This window comes from Helicoverpa zea, chromosome 28, assembly GCF_022581195.2.
Source record: "Helicoverpa zea isolate HzStark_Cry1AcR chromosome 28, ilHelZeax1.1, whole genome shotgun sequence".
Taxonomy (NCBI): domain Eukaryota; kingdom Metazoa; phylum Arthropoda; class Insecta; order Lepidoptera; family Noctuidae; genus Helicoverpa; species Helicoverpa zea.
The window spans coordinates 3,710,488-3,733,307 of NC_061479.1; the positions used below are offsets into that span (position 1 = coordinate 3,710,488).

The 22,820-nt window shown below is 35.8% G+C and overlaps 1 protein-coding gene and 1 pseudogene across 3 annotated transcripts in view; both read left to right on the forward strand.

Moving 5' to 3' along the window:
• The window catches only part of LOC124643716 (synaptotagmin-7), a 649,264-nt gene that overhangs the window by 568,464 nt on the left and 57,980 nt on the right, over window positions 1–22,820 (forward strand). The window lies entirely within an intron of this gene.
• On the forward strand, window positions 13,628–19,461 carry LOC124643714 (annotated as a pseudogene).

Genomic DNA, 22,820 nt, shown 5'->3' on the forward strand with positions numbered 1-22,820 from the left:
CCTTAGATAAACGCGTTCGAGCAAACAATGAAATGAAATTAATTTGCCAGAATATAGGTACATCATGTTTTGATCGATACAATAAAAATATGGTATCACTTTAAAATATTAATTTAAATGTTTTAAATAAAAGTTAATTCTATTAGAAATTCACTGAGTCAAACATTCTATTATAAGGTCATTATGCTCTGTCACCCTTTAATTAACTTTGAATTTTGTCTTCTAGACTGGTTCCTCAACTAAACAAGTATTATAGAAATTAATTCAATCAGTACTTGAATAATTATGTGCTTCACAGTAAAACGGCTGAATGAATTGAGATAACATTTGGTATGATGACTAATTTCAGTAGACTGTTTTAAGGTGGTATCGTCACGTGAGCGATTCAGCTCCAACCCGGAAAAAATAATATTATTCAAATGCTCATTAGCTTAGTTTCATTAAGTATGGGACTTTACATTAGCAGCATAAATTAGTAGTCAGCTCGCAGCTAAAAAAAAAACCTTTATTAGCCATCTTTAGCATTAGAAACCACCTTAAAAATAGCATTAGCTAAGATTACAATAAAATATTAAACAGAACGCCAAATTACCAAGGATAACTACACCTTTTTACCAACGTACCAAAAGAGCACCTTTTTCAGTCCACCATGACCTTGAAAACTAACAGCACGTATGAAATATGAAGTCGCCCATTATGCATAGGAGAGGTAACATCTTCCGGACCCCGGACTCGAACCCACATTTAAAATGTAACAATAGGGTCACGGGTCGAGAAGTTTTATTACAATAGGTGAACGGGCATGAATAGGATTATTTTTAAAGCTTTCGCTTTGTTCGGGGATAAATCATTTGCATGATTTTTCTGTTTAGAAAAGTGACATCTTTGGCCGCATAATGGTCAAGTGTAAGTTCCTTTGATATAAATTAGATAACCTCATATCTATGTAAGTATATAAAAATGAATCCCTATATCTCTTGGTCACGCGTGAAAACAAAACAGAACGTGGCTGGTAGTTAACCCAGGAGATGGACAGGACATAGAATAGTTTTTGTCACCATCCGGCTGCTGGAAGCAGTTATCCCGAGATGTGGATCCGCGTGCGGAAGCTAGTACCATAAAAATATTTAAAATAGGTATTTTAGAACATCATCTCTTACACAGAGCTAAATAGAGGTCCCGAAGGAACATGATGGTTTTTAGTCAGTAAGAGTCTGACACTCCCTCACGCTGCACCCACAGCGGGAGGAGTCATTTGATGACATGCTACCAAAAAAATGGCGTTTAAGCAAAATTTCGAGAACGTATTTATTTTCTTAAACACGTGTCAAATGTCTATTTTATTTTATGAAATAACACAAGAATTTAAAACTAACCTTATAACATGTGAAGACGTAAATGAACACTCATCTTTTAGAGACGGTAACAAAAACGCCTAGCAAGCAGTAGGACGCATACTTTTAGCGACAAGGCTAAAAAACGGCTAACCACAAAATTGACAAAATCTCCTCAGCTTTTTATTCAAATTTTCATACGTACCGAAGTTTTTAAAGTGACGTTTATTACTTTTCTGAACAACGTCTGGGAAACGGCACAGTTGCCAAATGTTCTGTCTTATTGGACGAAGTTCTGAATATATATCGCGTTTATGTTAATGTTTCTATGTGGGGAATTTGTCTTGGCGTAATTTTGCATTTTGCGGTTATAAAATTGGGGTTTCAAGTTGCAAATATCTATGGTAATATTTTAATGGGGAAAAGTTTGTTTGTTTTCTTGCTCGAACACGTTCATATAATAAAAATAATAACAACTTTGATCCACAGTTACATTAAAAATCTTGTCTTAATGTTAAAATGATGTGACGGTAGTCTGTTGATAAATATACTAATATCAGGAACTACTAAATGAATATGAAATATTTATTCGTCGAGATATGGTTAACACAAAAGTTGGTAAAAACAAAAAGTCACTTAACATATCGCGCCTTCAGTAGGCATGCGAAACACTACACACTAGTCCTATTTGAAAAAAATCTTCATTGTTAAATGGCCCATTTATCAAAGAAGACTATAAGCTTCTTTTTGCTTCTTTTTATCCTACTGCACGGAGAAGTTACCACGGAAGAGAAAATAGAACAAATTCACAGAAGTCTCGTAAATTCTCACTATAATTTTTGTCTAGACACAGAAAATATCCAAACCTACAAAGTCGACTCATTTTTTCTCTCACGAATTCTCTCACAAACGTTATACAGCTCATAAAATATACTTACATGTACGAACGATGTCCTAAGTAATTCTAACACGAACGAGACGATACCAAGAATTTCTGTCTTTCTCTAACTTTATGTAATGTCCTAGTGTTTTTGATATTCATTTGTTTTCTTTGGGCGAAGATGTGTGATTAGATAGAAGTTTTTTCTTCCTTTTATGTGAGACTAAAGCCTATTTTCACCAAAAAATACCTAACTTTAGGGATCCCCTAAGAGTATTTTGGGAACACTTAATACGAATTTCGTTTTCACCTAAGTTTAAGTTTCCCTTATAACCTTCATTAATGGGGGAGCCCTTATTCTAAGTAACACTTAGTTAGGGAAATGTTAAGAGATTGTTGGTCAAACGTGCATTACTGTATTTCTCGCATCCGAATAAAAGCAGCCTATGTGTTTTCTCAAGATATACCTACTAAACTATCTGTATTGACGTGAAAGCCAGACGATGATTATTATTCAAGATTAAAACTATTGATTTTATTTAACGCGCTTTCACTTTTCACTTGCCTTAGTGGAACTATTTTGAACACCTGTGAAAAACGATGTAATATGTTACTTGACAAAATAATACTCAGCTATTCTACATGAATTTCCTTTAATAGTTACTGACTACTGCAAACTTGATCTCCAATTCACTTTAAAACTCCACTTAAAAGAGGTACGACCACTCTTCACTCAAAGAACTTCACAAAGGACATAACCCAATTATTCTGTCCTCAAGTGTACAAGACCATGGAGAACAAAATGACTAGCGGAGATGTCATAACGCAAAATCTCCTAAGAAAGTAGCGCGACAACATGCGGGTGCGAGGGGGACGAGGAACGTTATTAGCTCCGCCCTTACGCGCCGTATTCTATAAAAATTTGAGGCTGGTTTTCTATACCAGCCTCTAATTTATTCAAAATAAAATCAATAAAATCGCGACTAATTTTTGACAGATTGGTTTTGATTTGACAAGGAACCCAAATTCCTCCTTAACTCTAGTAACTGAGTGCTTTTCAATGCGTGAGACCCCGTCTCACGCAACCCCCGAAATATTTTCTTAATAGAAAAGGGGTCGTGTCATGAAAAAGGTTGAAACACACTATAGTAACTGATCACGCTTACCGTACGTTGCTTGACCTACAAGAAGGCGCCTATCCTACCTTCCTTATGGCATATCCGCTATTTCCCTGCTCTTTGGTACAGAATATCATAAAACATTCTGTCAGAATACGGCGTAGATTCGTTCCAATTGTTCCCCTCGTTTTACTGTACCTGTAATTTTGAAAGGAAGTGTAATTCTCTATAGCTTTGTATATTTTGAAGCAAGATCTTCGTTTTTGAGGAGAAAATGGACTATAGAATTTGTGTGAAGGTATTTTAAGGTTAAGATTTTTATAACTCACAGTCATCTTCAGGTTCCTATTGTTCCACGTAAAGCAAGATGTTTTATTGATCGATCTATTTAGTAATATACAGTCACTAGTTTTGTAATAAATTGAGAACAGGGGGAAAGTTAAGTGCGGTAAAACACATGGTTTTATAATTAGCTATCTAGCCTTTCTTTATAATGGGGTCGGCTTCTAGTCTATTCGAGTGCAAGTGTTTTTTTTACATGGAGCGACTGCCTATCTGACCTCCTCAACCCAGTTCCCTGGGCAATCCGATACCTCTTGGTAAGACTTCATCAGTTTTGACTGACAAAGTTATTTAAATGACACCCACCAATTTAATACACGGAAGAACTAGGTCTATAAGCAGAATATATCAATTTTCAATCTAATTATAGTTAACTACCAAATGGTTCTTACGCTATAGTAACAGGCCTACTAAAACAAACACAATCGAATATAATAAGGACTAACAGTTACAATATATTTGCTAACACTCCGCGAGATTGGTTCGTTCCGTCAATAGCACTTGATACCAGGCTCTAAGCACCATGTTGTTTACAATTAACCTCAATCTAGTACTAGCTATAGGTATCCCGCTGCTTTGCCCGAGTTCAGAGACTACTTATAGGAGGATAGTAGAATGGTCTTTCTTTATAAATAAACCAGCTGTTTTCCCGGTGTTTTGCTCGTGTCCTGGGGGAACTACTGCCCGTACTGAGATAAAATATAGCCTATGTTACTGGCAGATAATGTAGCTTTCTAGTGGTGAAATCTGTAGCTTGCTGTCAGTGTAAGAATTTTTGAAATTGGTTCAATAGTTTCGGAATCTTTATGTACAAACAAAGAAACAAAAATTTTTTCCTCTTAATTATATTAGAGTAGATAAAAAATCTTTTACTATCAGACGCCTAGGCCCTATGCAAATGTGCTTCTAACTAACACATTTTTTTTTCGTATCACAGAAAATTTGTTGAGAGTTTCAAAGGCATTTCCAAATCACCGTTGAAATAACTCAAAGACCAGTTCATTATATTTTAAAACAACTTTTCACCCTTGCAAATATTTATTCAGATCACTGCCACAAATAAAATGCATCGGTCAGAATGTTGCAGAACTATGTATAACTTGTGTAGGCTGCAGTTGACAGCACTGGGGAAATGGAGGGTACATTTATTTGCTTGTACTTTTACTAAGCAATGGGCTAATGTATTTTTTATATCGGGTGTGTCGTTCACAATCACATTAAATCATATCGCATATAAGTATATGCGATATGATATATATATTATGGCGAATTGTAAAAAAAATAACCTAATCCATTCAGTGGTTTAACCACAGGAGTCATTTTTCGTTATTATAATTTACAACATCATGTGTAAAGCAGAGATAAAGTTAGGAGTATCGTATGTTTTGATCAGTTGACAGCTGTCAGTTTTCAAGGGAGAATTTCAGTTGTTTGTAATGACTGACTTTTATATGGTGTTCTAATTTTTGCACATTTTTATTCCATTTACTTTGTTTGAAAAAATCATTTTTTTATTTTTACGTATTTTTCATTTTTCTTTGTGTTAATGGACATATATTAACCAGTATATTAACGCATTTCATTTAATGTGATTGTGAACGTCACATCCGATATAGGTATACTTAGTAGATATTTTATGGTTTTAAATTCTTTTTTATTACCAACTTCTCAAAAAGGAGGTGGTTGTGAATTCGACGGGATCTTTGTTTTCTTGTGGGCAAATGGTATGGTTATTTTTTATGTTGAATATGTAATAAGAGACCTTGATAATTAATGGTGACCCAATTTTTATGTCGTGTAGTGTAATTGCTGTTATAAGCGATGTTGGTTGAGTCAGGACTCATAATCATTACAAATGATTCAAAAGTATGGTATGGATTATAATATATGTGAGCTTAGTAGCTTCACACTTCGGTTAAAGCATTTGCACTGTATAAAAAAATCAGCGGACAGCGATGTGAATGAGTTTTTTGATACTTTGTTAAAATTTTTCTTTTTTTAATAGTTTACAAATATTTTTCGTTAATTGTTATTGATAGCTCTGTTTTTATTTTGGTTTGTACATATTATAACTATTAATGTTTAATGCGCTATAATTTTCTCTTCACCTTCATCTGTAATTCTTCTAAATACCTGCCCAGCTTCCTATAACCACAGATTACTATAATAGTTACCTATAACAATTATTTAACATTTACAATGCAAATGATGACCTTATTTCGCTGACTATTAGTCATCAACGCTAACGTGACTGAATTGACGGGGACGGATATGTGTCATGATCACGGTAATTTGACATTGATGGTTGTCATGGTAACAAGCAGATAATAATCTATAACGATAACTGAGCCATTTTCAGTTGTAAAATCGCCGATTTGGAAATTGGATGTCTCTAATTACAGACAACTTAGCAAACGGCTGATTTTGGTCGGTTTGTCGTTTTAGTTAAAAAGTGCAAATGTATCTAAGGGTGTTATCAAATTTTCTCTGTCAGATGACACGATAAGATTTTGTTTGAAAAAAAACATGACCGATTTAGTACATAAAATTTAGAAGTACACAGTATGGAAAAGGACTTCCGGGAATTGGATGGATTGGGTCTCCAGAGAAATAGATGAAATTAAAGCACAAAGTAGGTAAATACAATTAAAGATTGGTCACATAATTTAACAAAAACGTATCTCAAACAATGTAATTAATTTAACAAAAACGTTTCTCAAGCGATCTACAGTTATTTTATATTATAAAATAACCTATCTCCAAGCCATATATAAAAAGACCTGCCACATTTCCCGTACGAAGCGCAAATTATTGCGCTACAGTGCACCAGTGACCCTTGTTCACCCTTGTGTAATCTACCGGTCATAGGGGACAGTTGCTGAAAGAACAGACAAGATGGCTTCCTGTAGCCATGTTGTAGAAAAAAAACTACGTTCATTTTTTCCACAGAATAAAGTTGTTAAGCTACCTACTAACGTTCGTAAAAATGACACTCAATCTCGCATGTGCATCGATTGAGTGTCGTGCATCGAGCACATGCGTTTGAGTGACATTGTTACGAATGTTATACAGTAGACAGTTGCTGAAAGAACGGACAAAATGGCTTCCTACCGCCATATTGCAGAAAAAAAAAACCACGTTCATTGTTACTCAGAAAGCTAAAGGGGAGAATTCAACCTAGCAATTTGGACTATTTAGTTTTCATGAATATAGGTGACAGGTGTACCAGCACACGTCGCCTTTAAAATTCTTTCATAATTTATCCCACTAAAAGCGAGTTAGCCATACTAGTGTGTATTTAAACACATGCTTATTATCATTGTGTACAGAGCTCCCGAGTTTACGTATACAAAGACAATGTGCATATTTTACACCCACATCTACCTATGGCTCACCCGCTTTCAGAAACTGATGCATCTGTACCAAGCTAATAATCAATTCATTATTATATCCTGGTTAACTTACCTTCAATAGCTATTAACACCATAAAAATCTAACAGTAAGTCAAGTTAATTATTAACAGGAATAATACATCAAATAAACATAGGTACATAAACTGCTAAACGCATATCTAAGAGGTTAATTAAAAGGAACGCATAACCCTTTTAAATTCCCCGAAATGGCAACATCGTCTTTGTAACTTCAAAAGCTTAAGTCAGAAGTAGTTGTTAAACTTTAACTTAGAAAACAATTGTTCATTGGTTGTGTTAACTGACTTTAGGCGTTAAATATTAGGGTAGTGATTGCAAGAAGGAAGGGTACGAAATTTCTCTAAGAAGTGTTTTTGTTCTGCGGGATTGTTCTTGCGAGTTACCACGGCCCTGGTACACTGCGGGCTTCAGAAGGAATATGATGGGTTTTAGCCAGTAAGAGTCTGACATTCCCTCACGCTGCACCCACAGCGGGAGGGGTCTATTGAGGATTTCCTACCAGAAAAAAGGTGAAAAATCTTCGGATTGGGCATCAATGAAGAATATAATTATATACATTGCCAGGGCCAATAAATTAACACCACTTCTTCAACCAAAATAATACAGATGATAGTTATGAAAATAAGTCTATTTTGGGCTTTTTTCATTCAATCTTCGTTCTCAGCTCATTTACATTGAATTTTGGAACTTTAGCCTCCGTCTCTTGCCAAAATTCTTGCAAGATTTTGAAAGAAAATTCAGTAAAATCTTCACGTAGTTGATCCGTACTTGGACCTGCATTGCTGTATATTGTAACCTTGCCAACATAAATGTTCGGTAAGAGAAAATAGTGTTTTATAAGCCAATCATGACTTTCGAAGTTTTGTTGCATTTTAAAACACACTAGCCTTTTCTCTAGGTAACCCTCATCCCAAGGTATTTTCTTCACTATGGATAAGTGAACTAATGAAATATGAGAAGTGCAACAGTTTTTAAGTTTATTAAAATCACTTATTATCACCAGTAAACGAACAGACGCGTGGATCGATCGATCATAAGCTACGCTTGGCGTGGTTGATTTTGTCACTCCGTTGTGTAGCACAAACAAACCTTTTCAATTTACTGATAGCTTTATAAAATACATATTATTCTATCTATATATATGCAAATAATAGAACCTTTGTTTAAGGTAAATTATAAATGCGAAAGTAACTCTTGACGACCTCGATGGCGCAATGGTCATCATGCCGGACCGCCGAACCTGAGGTCCCGGGTTCGATTCCCGGTTCCGTCGACATTTGTGTGATGAGCATGCTTGTTGGCCGTGGTCTGGGTGTTATGATATGTATTTATAAATATGTATATATGTAGCTATATGTAGTTTATCAGTTGTGTTAGCACCCATAACACAAGTTAATAAATAACTTACCATGGGGTTAACCGACCTTGTGTGAAAAAGGTGTCCCGACATTATAAAAAAACTCTGTCTTAATGTGTCAAGCAGTATATCGCGCTTTTACAAAGTCTAGAGTCTAGAGCCTGAGAAAATACATAGGCTACTTTTTATCCGATTAACGACTAAGTTTGATCATACATCGTGACTTTTTATTTATTATTTATTTATTTATTTATTGCTTAGAAGGTACATTTTACATTATAAAAAATATAAAATGTCCAACAAAACTGTATACACAGTTTATCTGTTGGATCAGATTTCTAAACTATTGACTTACTATTATAGGTTCTATTAATTTAAGTTTACAATAATTATAAAATTAATATATTAGTATATATTAGTATTATATTATATATATATTAGTATTATATATGTAATATTAGTATTATATATGTTAAGCTATATAAGTAGTATTAGGAGGTTAATATTAAGTACGTAAGTATGAAAATCAAAGATTAGATATAGATATAATCGGAGTATAGATATAGCATAAGTAAGAAAAGTAGTCGGTAGTTAGTTAGTAGAAGTAGTTAGTAGGATAGTAATACAATAAAAAGTTAAGGCAGTGTACTGAGTAGGTGTTTTTTTAGTTTTATCTTAAATTTATTTTTCCTATTTTCGTTTCTGATGTCGTCTGGTAAGCTATTGAGTACGTATGGGACACGCTTTTCTAGCGTTCGGTCCCCATAAACATTATTAACTCTGGGTACTACATATTTACCAGACGACATCGTTCGGGTGTTATAGCTATTACTAACATTAGTCAACAATGAATTACGCTCCCGATTACCATGGCTATTAGTTGCGAGTAAGTACTTATGTTTTATGCTGACCGGTAATACTTTGCAAATTTTGTATAGTTTATAATAGTCTGTTTTATGTTTATTTTTAGTTTTTTTATCCACTAATAGTTTTAAGAACCTAATTTGTATATTTTCTAATTTTTCTATGTGAGATTTGAATGTAAGTCCATAGCAATCAAGAGCGTAATCAATTATTGATTCCACCATACATGAATATAATATTTTTAGGGTACTAGTAGGAACTCGATAACTTAGGTGATAAAATTTACTTAGTACAGTTTTAAGTTTATTGCACAAGAAATCTATATGTTCTTTCCATGAGAAATGCTCGTCGACTTTAACTCCTAAGTAAGTTACACAACTTACTCTCTGGATAGGTTTGCAGCCACAATTGACAAGGCCACCATGAATGCAACCAAATGTATGAGTGTATAGTGGTAGAGGATTATCCTTTAGTGGTAAGTAAGGTGAATGAATAATGATGTATTGTGTTTTATCCGTATTTAATACTATGCCGTTATCATGGGACCATTTAACTACGGCGTCCACGTCTTGCTGCACCAGACGACACGTTTCAGCGAGTCGTCTTACAAAGGTGGTCCACTCAATCTATCCGACATAAAATAAAACTAGACACGATTATTAATTTTATAGCCTTACTTAATTAAGATAATAGGAGCAAAGAAAAATACTGAAAAAAAAATGTTTACGTATCAAACGGTAGAAAGTAGCTACTTTCCCAACGCGCCGCACTCCATTGATACAAGATTCGGGCAGCGCGCACAACAGGGTGTTCTTAAAATCTACGTCATGCATCATAATAATGAATTAATTTTTATTTTTAAATTATTCAAATCTCATAAATATTTTTTTTTTTATATGAACGTTTACTAGTCATTGGCTACATGAAGTGGGCCGCCGTTGTAAGACGACTAAAAAGTCATGGTGTATATTTTTGACGTTCAAAGTGCTTTTAAAGGCCTAAATGAAATAAATGATTTGACTTTGATTTTGCAGTAAAAACTACTGTCAAAATACGGATGAAACCATATATAACAACTAATAAGTCATCATCCTCCGAGCCTTTTCCCAATCATGTTGGGGTCGGCTTCCAGTCTAACCGGATTCAGCTGAGTACCAGTGCTTTACAAGAAGCGACTACCTATCTGACCTCCTCAACCCAGTTACCCGGGCAACCCGATACCCCTTGGTTAGACTGGTGTCAGACTTACTGGCTTCTGACTACCCGTAACGACTGCCAAGGATGTTCAATGACAGCCGGGACCTACAGTTTAACGTGCCATCCGAAACACAGTCAATGGTGTCTAAGATATAGGTACTTAGAAAGTACATACAAACTTATAAAAGTTGCATTGATACTTGCCTGACCTGGGATCGAACCCGCGCCCTCATAATTGAGAGGTTGGTCCTTTACCCACTAGGCCACCACGACTAGTGTAACAACTATATAACAACTATAGTTCGGCCATTCAGAGAATGCGTTCCTGACACGTCGCGATTGAACTGACTGAATTATAACATTCATTGATTATTGATATAATAATGTTGTTTTAATGCTCCTCAATTGTTAAAACGGTAAACAACCAGCAAAAATATTTTTATCGTAACTGCAACGCCATTGCAAAGTTACGTCGTCAGTTCAATCGCGACGTGTCAGGAACGCATTCTCTGAATGGCCGAACTATAGTGAGTATCCTATAAAAAATAGCTTAAGTAGTAAGTAGAAGGAAATAGGACGGCCTCTAACTTAGAGGTTCAATTTAGGGAAAATTCAATTTATATTTTGCCCCATCGGCTAAACACAGGTAGACAGAATTTTTCAGAAAAGGTCAGACGAGTTTTTAAGTTGCTATTAATGATCAATTTCGTTTTTCGAAATGACTCTTTGAAGGAAATGTCTTTTTGTTTAGTTGATTGAGAAGGAAATGTGAGATACATAAATCATTCACATCATTAACTCGTATTCAATTTTTATAAAGATGAAGAGTTTGTAATGTGCACCTCTAATTGAGGAAGGCTTTTGGCTACGTTTTATCTAGCTGTGTAGAGTTGTTTCCTCAGGACGCGTCTGAAAACACTGCCGTAAGCCAGTTTAAAAATATTATTTGATTAAAATACCAATTATCACATTTTATTTTGATACAAAAGCAAAGATTTATTTCAGTTCTTATAATCAATTAATGCAGTTTTTTTTTTCATATTACAAATGTTTAACCTAAAAAATCATTTATAATATATTTTTTTACCTCTACTTTAAATAGCACACTTTTTTATCAACTCCAACCTACAAAAAGTGTTTCTCTTTACACTTCGCGCCACTTTTCAACTACAAGGGAACAGCGGCGAGTCCCTATTACTCAGACTATCCAACTTTAAAATTTGTTCTAGCATCGAGCTGTGAAATTTCCTAGTTTTAACTTCGTGATTGCTGCTTCAAAGTGTCAATAAAAATAACTGTGTAAAATGCAGTATGAATATGTATTTTAGAAGATCTTAGAAGTATATTTTTGTATGTATCAAATAATATTGAGAGACCAAAAAAAAACATTAAATTATAACTTTAAGTAAGTATTTATTATCCACTCTAAATTATCATGAAAGTTTACTTCACCTAATAGTACTAAGACAAAAGACACCCCACACCTAACTATAAAATTAACTAAATAATCAGTATTTAAAAAAAAAAAACGCAAGAACGAGCTAGTCTTCTGTGAATAACATACTACAACATACTAATTTCGTCAAAAAATAGCTTAACATTTTTTTTTTCACTGTCATTCAATTTCACCCTAACCCTGTAAAACAGGCATTTACATAAAAACACATTCTGAATACCAAATACAACATTAAAAAACAAAATTAGCAAAACATAGCACATTTCCATAAGAAATAAATTATATTAAGTGCTGGCTCATTAATTTTGTCCCCAAGTGTAAATGAGGCTCTTTACAAAATTAAAAGGAAATGGTTCGTTTTAAAGGGAGACGGGTGTAGACCATGGAGAACAAAATGACTAGCGGAGATGCCATAACAGAACATCTCCTAAGAAAGTAGCGCGACAACATGCGGGGCGAGGGGGACGAGGAACGTTACTAGCTCCGCTCTTACACGCCTTCTATAAAACCCACCCATCATCTCCCGAGCCTTTTCCTGACTATGTTGGGGTCGGCGTCAGTCTAATAAAATGCAGCTAAGTGCCAGTGTTTTACAAGGAGCGACTGCCTATCTGACCTCCTCAACTCAGTTACTCGGACATCCCAATACCCCTAGGTAAGACTGGTTGTCAAACTTACTGGCTTCTGAAAACACGTAACGACTGCCAAAGATGTTCAAATAACAGCTTGTGGAATCAACCCATTTGTTTTAAATGAAATCACCAGTTTTTGAATTAACAAGTAACCCGAACGTCTGGTTAGCTCTAGTAACTGATCACACCTACCATACGTTACTTTATCATCATCATCTCCCGAGAGCTTTCCCAAATATGTTGGGGTTGACTTACTTACTTGACCTACAAGAAGGCGCCTGACCTACCTTCCTTATGGCATCTCCGATATCTTTCCTTCCTCCGTTAGACAATGAATGTGCGTGGCATTAGCGTGAGAGATGCGTGGTGATTGCGTTAACCTAACGACCTTATTGCAAATGATTTACGTTTATATCAAGAGTACCTTTTGAAACGATTTCGACGGTTATCAGCTTCGGGAGAGGTCGGAGAGCTTTGGGTATGTTCGGGTGTTGCGTAATTGACAATGATGGAAATATTACGGTCGATTTGATGTGGATATCGTAATTTAATACTTATCGATTTTTGTCGACTTTAAAGCCCTTCATAGCTATGTGAATAAATTTTGTGGCATTATATGTAATTTAGGCAGGTATATACATAGGTACCATTATCAGTTTCCCGTGTCATGATTTTCCTGAGAAAATATTTATTTTATTCTCCTGGATAAATTCAGATTGAAATGTCGTCTATATGTCTCATAATTATGTTCTAATTAATAACCTAACCCTTTACAAACAAATTCACTGTCTACGCATCGTCATCAATCGAACATGTACCTGCGATTCCTGCGAGCCCCACTAGATGGCGTTACGATTTTAGTTCCAAATTCCTCCGCGCGCCGCGCCTCATGCACTTGCAAATTCGCTCGACACTTGCGCACACGATATATAACAAAATTTTGTTTTATTGTAAACCAATCGCTGATTACACGCCTTATTACTATCGAAGAAGATCTATTATTCATCTCCAAACATAAGTTGGACCTTCAGCGCCGGGTGCAGCGGAAGAAATCGTTGCGACCAGCATAAATCGGACGCACGAACGACGTCACCAGCAAGAACATCTACGGACCCATGGTACCAGCATAAAAAGGTCAGGCCAATCATCCTTATCAATCCTTAGCCCTTTTCTTTATTGTGTGCTTCATTTGTGTTGATAGTGTTGTATTGTGTTGTGTTGTGTTGATACTTAAATAATTAAAAACGCGTAAGTTTCTTTCGTCTCGTCGCTACCCTCAACTTAAAAATATAAAAATATCCTTTGTTAATCTTAAGTACAAAATAACGGTTTCCACTGCCTTCCACAAACTACAAAATGACTAGAACTCCATCAAAGGAAAGTCGTAGCAGTAGTGAAGAGTTAATTAAAGATTTAAACAAAAGAAGAGGTGTTGTTCGCGGTAAATTTAGACTATTCATGAAATATGTGGACTCGGTAGAAGTAATGACTACGACTGAAACCATAAAATCAGAATTACAAACTCGTTTACAAAAAGTAGACTTACTACTAGAGCAATTTACAGAAATTCAGGATGAAATAGACTTAAAAATACCTGATAGTCAAGTAGAAAAAGAACTATCTGAGAGGGAATCTTTTGAAACCAATTACTACGCTTATGTGACCAAAGCTAAGTGTATTATTAACGCAGATGATGTTCAAAACAGTTCAAAAATTTTTAGTAAAGTTAAATTGCCTACAATTTCACTTCCATCCTTTGACGGATCTTATGATCATTGGTTGGAGTACCGCGATACTTACCTTTCTCTAGTACATAACTCTAAAGAAATAGATAATGTGCAAAAATTCCATTACCTACGATCTTCTCTTTCTGGCAGTGCATTATTGGTTATTAAATCCTTAGAATTCTCCTCAGAGAATTACAATGTAGCATGGGAGTTATTAGAAAACAGATTCAATAACAACCGTTTACTTGTGCAAACCCATGTTAAAGCTTTATTCTCTATGACGTCGCTTAATAAGGAATCACCTAATCAAATTCGTAAACTCATTGATACCGTTCTCAAAAATCTACGTTCCCTCAAAAACCTCGGCGAACCAACTGAGTCGTGGGACACGTTGATTATTTATTTAATTACATCTAAACTAGATTCTGTTACTGAACGAGAATGGGAGACTCACAAAAGTTCAATTATAAATAGTCAAAATCAGTCAATTTCACGTACAAGGGTTGATGATTTAATAACGTTTCTTAAAAATCGGGCTGACGTACTGGAAACTATTAATTTTGCACATAGTAAATCATACACAGATAATAACATAAAAAAACCGTCACAGTCACAACAATCAAACAAATCACATAGTTACACATCAACACAAAATAAACAACCTAATAATAAAAATTCCAAACGTCCTCGTATTTGCGCTATGTGTCAAGCTAATCATCCGCTTTATTCTTGCGAGTCATTCTTAAAATTAAATATTAATGATAGAATAAAATTCGTTAATGAAAAGAAGTTATGTTGCAATTGTTTACGCGCTAATCACTCGGCAGATGAGTGTTGGTTTGGTCCGTGTAAGCAATGCAACAAAAAACACAACAATCTACTTCATGATAAATGTGACGATAGCGCGAGTGTATCCACCTCGCCAGTCGTTGCGCATAATTCTCAGGCATCGTCACAGAATACAACTAGTGGTAAGTCTTTACATACTGCCACATTACATTCTGCATCTCATACGACACATCAGAGCACTACTCATTCATTATTAGAGACTGTCCTGCTGTCTACAGCTTTAGTTGAGGTTGCAGATAAAAGCAATAACTATCACACTACTCGCGCTTTACTAGATAATGGTAGTCAGCATTCCTTTATAGCGGAATCATTATGTAAACGACTTAAACTCAATTTAATACAGTCCACTGTGCAAGTCTCCGGAGTAGGTAACTCGGTGACTAATTCTACACAATCTTGTGAAATTAATTTGAGATCTAAAACTACACAATATAACACACGCATGAAGTGTTTAGTTTTGAATCAAATAACAGCTCAATTACCATGTTTAGGTACAACTTCAAACATAAATATCCCTGATCATGTACAGTTAGCTGATTCGGAATTTTATTCGCCATCAGAAATCGAATTATTAATTGGGGCAGATAAATTCTGGGAACTTTTAACTGATGGACTGATTCGCCTAAGTAGTGGTCCATATCTTCAGAATACTCAGTTAGGATGGGTAATATCTGGCCCATTGCTGAATAAAAAAACTTCACGCAACAATCGAGTTCAATGCAATTACTCACAATCATTAGACGCTCAACTTAGGAAATTCTGGGAGCTAGAAGAACTACCTCCGCAAAATAAATTAACTAATGACGAGTCTTTGTGTGAAAACTTGTTTTTACAAACTACGTACCGCGATAACACGGGTCGGTTTTTTGTGCGCATTCCATTAGCCGAGCCCAGCGATACACTGGGAGATACGTATGCGCTCGCACTTAATCGCTTTCACGCACTTGAACGAAAATTAGATAAATCTACGCCTGAATATAAAAGGTTATATTGTGATTTCATGAATGAATATTTGAGTTTAGGTCACATGAGTCGAGTCAATTCTTATCCATCACCAAATTATTTTCTACCGCATCACGGTGTTTTAAGAATTCATAGTAGCACTACGAAACTTAGGGTTGTTTTTGATGGTAGTGCGAAGTCAACTTCGGGTAAATCGCTTAACGATATTCAGCATATTGGCCCTAGTTTACATAATGATGTTTTCTCAATCTTGTTACGATTTCGTCAATTTAGATTCGTTGCATGCGCCGACGTCGAGAAGATGTTCCGGCAAATTAATCTACAACCGGATCAAAGAAATCTTCAATTAATTATTTGGCGAGAAAATAAATCCGATGAACTCGGTGTATTTCAGCTTAATACGGTGACATACGGTACCGCGTCCGCTCCTTATCTAAGCATTCGTTGCATCAAACAGCTGGCGTCGGAATGTAAGGATGACGTCATAAAACAGGTTATCAACGAAGATCTGTTTGTCGATGACCTAATTACAGGTAATGATGATAAACAATGTTTATTAGATATTTGTACCAAAGTAAATGATACTTTAAAATCTGGTTGCTTCCATTTACGTAAATGGTTGTTTAATTCGGAATCATCTACAACAGATCAACAAAAAGATTTATCTTTAGGAGAAAATTGTTTAACTAAAACTCTGGGTATTGGTTGGTTAAATTATTTAGATTTATTATATTTTACGACAAAAATTGATCAAAACTTTACTCATGTGACTAAGCGCGTTATCTTGTCCGTTGTTTCACAGGTGTATGACCCATTAGGCTTGTTATCACCCGCAATTATAATTGTGAAAATACTTTTACAGAAACTATGGCTTTGTAAATTAAGTTGGGACGATCCAGTACCAAATGATATTCTGTCTACGTGGAAAAACTTTATTGCCACTCTTCAACACTTACAAGACATAAAAATTCCTCGTCATGTCAGGGAAATAAATACAAATTATACAGATTTACACATTTTTTCGGATGCATCACAGGATGCATATGGTGCATGTGCCTTTATAAGTACATACAATGACAACTCACCAGCTACAGTTAGGATACTTTGTGCCAAGACCAAAGTCGCACCAATTAAGCCAGTCACAATACCGCGTCTTGAGCTGTGCGGAGCGTTAGTTGGTGCCAAGCTGTATCAAAAATTGTTCAGTCATGGAGATTGAAATTTAACCACATATATTTTTGGTCTGACTCAATGATTGTCATAAATTGGATTAAAATGTCACCTAATTTGTTAAAAACGTTCGTGCAGAACAGAGTCGTGCAAATCAACGAACTGACTGGTGAGTTGCCGTGGTTACATGTTGCTGGTAAAGACAACCCGGCTGACCTCTTATCTCGCGGGCTCACGCTCGACGCGCTTCAAAGTACAGATATTTGGTGGCACGGGCCAGCATTTTTAAAGGATATGCACATGAATTTTAAATATGACAACCAGAATGAAATTATAAATTTAAACGATTTACCAGAAATGAAATCAAAGGTTTTATTTACACAGTCGACTTATACTAGTATTTTTATTTTCGAACGTTTTTCAAATTTTAATCGCATGAGACGTGCAGCCGCTTACGTGTTACGATTCATTAATAATGCACGAATTAAAAGTAAAACGGAACGTAGCATTGGTCCGTTAACGGCTGATGAATTAAATAAATCAACGTTAGTTTTAGTACGCTTAGCACAACATGCATCATTTGCAGACATTTTGAATCAATTGATAAATAACTTACCTGTAAAGTCGATGAGAAACATATCTAGTCTTGATGTGTTCTTGGATTCTGATCGCATTATAAGAGTGGGAGGTAGATTAGTAAATTCACGCACCTTCCCATACAGTAAAAAACACCCTATATTGTTATGTTCAAAACATACCTTCACGCGACTACTTTTTCAATTTGAACACAAACGTCTACTCCATGCTGGTCCACAGCTTCTCTTGGCTACTATCAGAGAGAGTTGGTGGCCACTCAGGGGTCGTGATTTAGCTAAGCAGACGGTACATAAGTGCATTATATGTACTCGCCAGAAAGGGAAGGCACTATCAGTAAAAATGGGTAACTTACCCTTTGAGAGATTGGAACCGGGGTATCCTTTCTTGCGCTGCGGTGTGGATTATGCGGGACCTATGTTTATATTGAATCGGAAGGGAAGGGGTTCAAAACTTGAAAAATGTTATGTGTGCCTATTCATATGCTTTACCACTCGAGCGATACATCTAAAATTGGTCACAAGTTTAACTTCTGAGGCGTATTTACTTGCTTTAAAAAGGTTCCTATGTCGTCGCGGAAAACCCGCTTATATATTTTCCGATAACGGAAAAACATTCGTAGGCGCACTCAAGGAATTTTCAGATTTTTTAAATCATAGTGAAAATGATATTTTAAATTTTGCAGCAAATGAAAATATTAAGTTTAGCTTTATACCTCCGTACTCCCCACATTTTGGAGGTTTGTGGGAGGCAGGGGTCAAATCTTTTAAATATCATCTCCGTCGCGTAGGAAACGTTAACCTCACGTATGAGGAATTTTCAACATTATTAGCACAAATTGAAGCCCTCCTCAACTCCAGACCTATGTATCCCATGTCTTCAGACCCAAACGACCTACTCCCTCTTACACCAGCCCATTTTCTGATTGGCCGGCCGCTCACTGCACCTGCCTGCGAAGACCTCACAGCTTCGAATACATCACGCCTGGTCCGCTACGAGCGCATCGAACAAATGAGGCAAAATTTTTGGAAACGCTGGTCGCAGGAGTACGTTTCGGAACTGCAGACAAGGACCAAATGGCAGTACAACACCGGCACAATAGCACCCAATACATTAGTGCTCATCAAAGATGACAATTTGCCACCCTTAAAATGGCGTCTTGGACGAGTCATAACCACTTTCCCTGGGAAGGATGGACTAGCACGTGTAGCTGACATCAAAACAGCTAACGGAGTAATACGACGGTCATACCCCAGATTGTGTCCGCTACTACAGGAGGAAGAACCTTAACTTCTCCCAACTTCTACTTCTGCGTTGGAGGCTGTCACTCCAAGGCGGGCGGCATGTCTACGCATCGTCATCAATCGAACATGTACCTGCGATTCCTGCGAGCCCCACTAGATGGCGTTACGATTTTAGTTCCAAATTCCTCCGCGCGCCGCGCCTCATGCACTTGCAAATTCGCTCGACACTTGCGCACACGATATATAACAAAATTTTGTTTTATTGTAAACCAATCGCTGATTACACGCCTTATTACTATCGAAGAAGATCTATTATTCATCTCCAAACATTCACAAATAGCTTTTGTATAATAATAGTAATTCTTCTTATTACAAATGCGAAAGTATTATCCGTCGCATTTATTTATTTATTTATTTATTTAAAATACTTTATGCACATTGTACAACGGCGGACTTAACGCCTTAGGCGTTCTCTGCCAGTCTACCTTAGGGTGGTGGTGAAACAGAAGTGGTAGGTGCAACACAGTTTGAGCATAAGTGCAAGAAAATAAAAATAAATATATTTATGTATATATAAATATAATAAATATATATATATATATATATATATATATTACTGAATCCAAGAGAAGAAAGTGAAGAAAATGAACTAGTGTAATGATTCCGCCAACTTGCCATGGATGTGATTACGCAGTTTAATTTTAAACGTGTGTCGACTATTTACCATCCTGACCTCCAAGGGTAGCTCATTCCAGAGAAGGATAGATTTAACAAAGAAGGAAGAGTGAATAATATCTGAACGGTGAGCAGGGCAGTGAAGAAGACGATTATTAGAGGAGCGGAGATTTTTATTGTGCTGTGAATACACATACTGAAAGTGGGAGGTTAAGTATGCAGGTGAAGACGGGGTATATAGTATAGAAAAAAGAGTAGTTAATGCCCTCATCACACGTCGTTGTCTTATCGGTAGCCATTTAAGTTGCGCTCGATACGCTGACACATGATCGTACTTGCGAAGATTAAAGACGAATCGAATGCAATTATTGAGAAGCCGGTCTAGTTTATTGAGCAGATCTGCATTCAGGTCATAGTAGCAAACATCACCATAGTCGATTATAGGAAAGATTAAGGTTTGCATAAGCATTGCTTTTACATGGACAGGTAGCAAGTTTTTAAAGCGATAGAGAAACCGCAGCGTATTCGTGATTTTTTGACTGACAGCTGCAACTTGTGCTTGCCAATTGAGTGAGGAGTCAAGTTGTAGGCCCAAATTCTTCACAGAGCAGCTGTACGGTATATCTATCCCGTCAAATACCAAAGTTGGCAACCCAAGGGCGTCTACTTTTCCTAAAACTCTTGAGCTACCAATGATAATGGCTTGGCATTTGACAGGATTAACTGCCACTCCGAACCTGTCAGACCAACTCTTGACTACCTCCAAGTCCTTGTTCATTTTAACAAGCGTAGCTGCCAACTCCTTCACTTTTGTGTGACGATACAACTGCAAGTCATCGGCATAGAGATGATACGAACACTGAAGTTCAGGAGTAAGGAAATCTATACATATAATAAATCTGTAGAAAAGTAATTTTTGTACATTGAAGAAATTGACAAAAAAAATAGCCAGCATGTTAAAGGATAACTAACAGAACCCATTTCCATCATTTTTGTCATTTTTGTCTGTTTGTCTGTTTATCTGTTTGTTTGTTCGGGATTCACGTAAAATCTACGAATTAAATGCAGACAATGCTTATACATAAAAATTCTACGTAACTTGGGGTATTACTTAGTTTTTGTTTCATCGAAATCGATTCACTCTATCAAAAGATATGATTAATTTTGTGAATTCAAGATGTAAAATATTACGACACGCAATCTATTTGTCAAAACTGTACATTTGAATGTTGTACTTATATTAGTTGATCGGCCTATTATTAATCTTTACACAGAAAATCACACCTTTATAAGTAACTTCGTAAGAAAAAAAAAATATGAAAATTTTGTTTAGCCAAGGTTAAAGTAGCTCCATCTGTCTGTGGTAAATAAAATACATCAAAGGACAATGGGCAGATTGGTATACCCCACCAATAGCAATGTCATATATATCATTGGATAGGCCTTTTTATGTAGAACAACATTTACTATGACAGCTTTGCTGAAATGTTTGTCCGTTCTGAGATATAGATCAAAAACTGTGCAAAAGTTAGAACTAAGTAATCTATTGATAACTCAAGTTTTTAAAGGAAAATCTAAGTACTACCAAGTGTAAGTCTTGTAAGTGCTACCTGCTGTGCCCGTTAGGGTCCATAATTGTTACTATTATGTAGCATTTCAACCTTTTATTGTATCAACTGGATTTTGGGCGTAATGAGAAACCGCACCAATAGCAAAGTCATATATATCGTTGGATAGGTCTTTTTAATTGGAACAATATTTACAATGACAGCTTTGTTCTATTGTTTGTCCGTTATAAAAGGTTGAAATGCTACATACCTAATAGTAACAATTATGGACCCTAACGGGCACAGCAGGTAGCACTTACAAGACTTACACTTGATAGTACTTAGATTTTCCTTTAAAAACTTGAGTTATCAATAGATTACTTAGTTCTAACTTTTGCACAGTTTTTGATCTATATCTCAGAACGGACAAACATTTCAACAAAGCTGTCATAGTAAATATTGTTCTACATAAAAAGACCTATCCAATGGTATATATGACATTCCTATTGGTGGGGTATACCAGGTCCCATATATTTGTGCCCATTGTCCTTTGTCAAAGGAAGGAGCGAGGTGGTAAATGACAATATTACCATATATTCTTTATAGAGGATTATTATTTCAACAGATGGAGTTGTGTATTTTCCGTAATTCACCATATTTTAACACGTAGTGTAATTTTTCGATAGACATTCCAATAGTGTTTGTCAGTTTGCCGTGCCACTTCAAAATCCAACTATAATTATTACCTTGATGAAAAGAAAATTAATAGTTCTCAGCCAAATTTAAAACGGTGCCATCTAAATTATTTTTTGAACATTATGTCAAAAATGACGACTTTAGTGGAACAATTAATTATCATTTAAAGTTACAGATGGAGTTTATGTCAGGATTTTTTCATAAACATAGTTTAGCTTATCTTCAATGTGGTGGCCTTAAAACAAATTACTTTGAGTGAGTAGTATTAAGTAGACCTTAATTATTTTTTCTGATGCAAAATATGTAAACTTAATCCTAGAAGAAATGAGGATCTATCTCTCGCAAGCGCTGCTAAGCGTGAGGTTGGTAATGTAGGATTCTGTAGCTTTAAAAACAAGCCCAGATACAAAGTGCAGATAAGAAATGGGAGCTCTCTCTATTTAATACCATACACACGTAAAATGCTTTATGTGTCTGAAAACGTACAAATTACGCGCCGCATACCAGAGACATGCTTACGATGCATGCACGATTACGAACAGTCTCAGTAAGACCCGAGCCAAGTCAAAAAACCCTAAAAAACACCTTTTATATAAAACTACGTTTGATGTCATTTAATCACAAAGACAGAATTGTTCTCTGTTGCAAATCCTATCCACCTATATCCTATCCTAATTCAGAATGCATTGCAGGTGTGCATTGCACAAAAACTAATGGTATCCTATTCGAGAAGTCAAAAGAGTT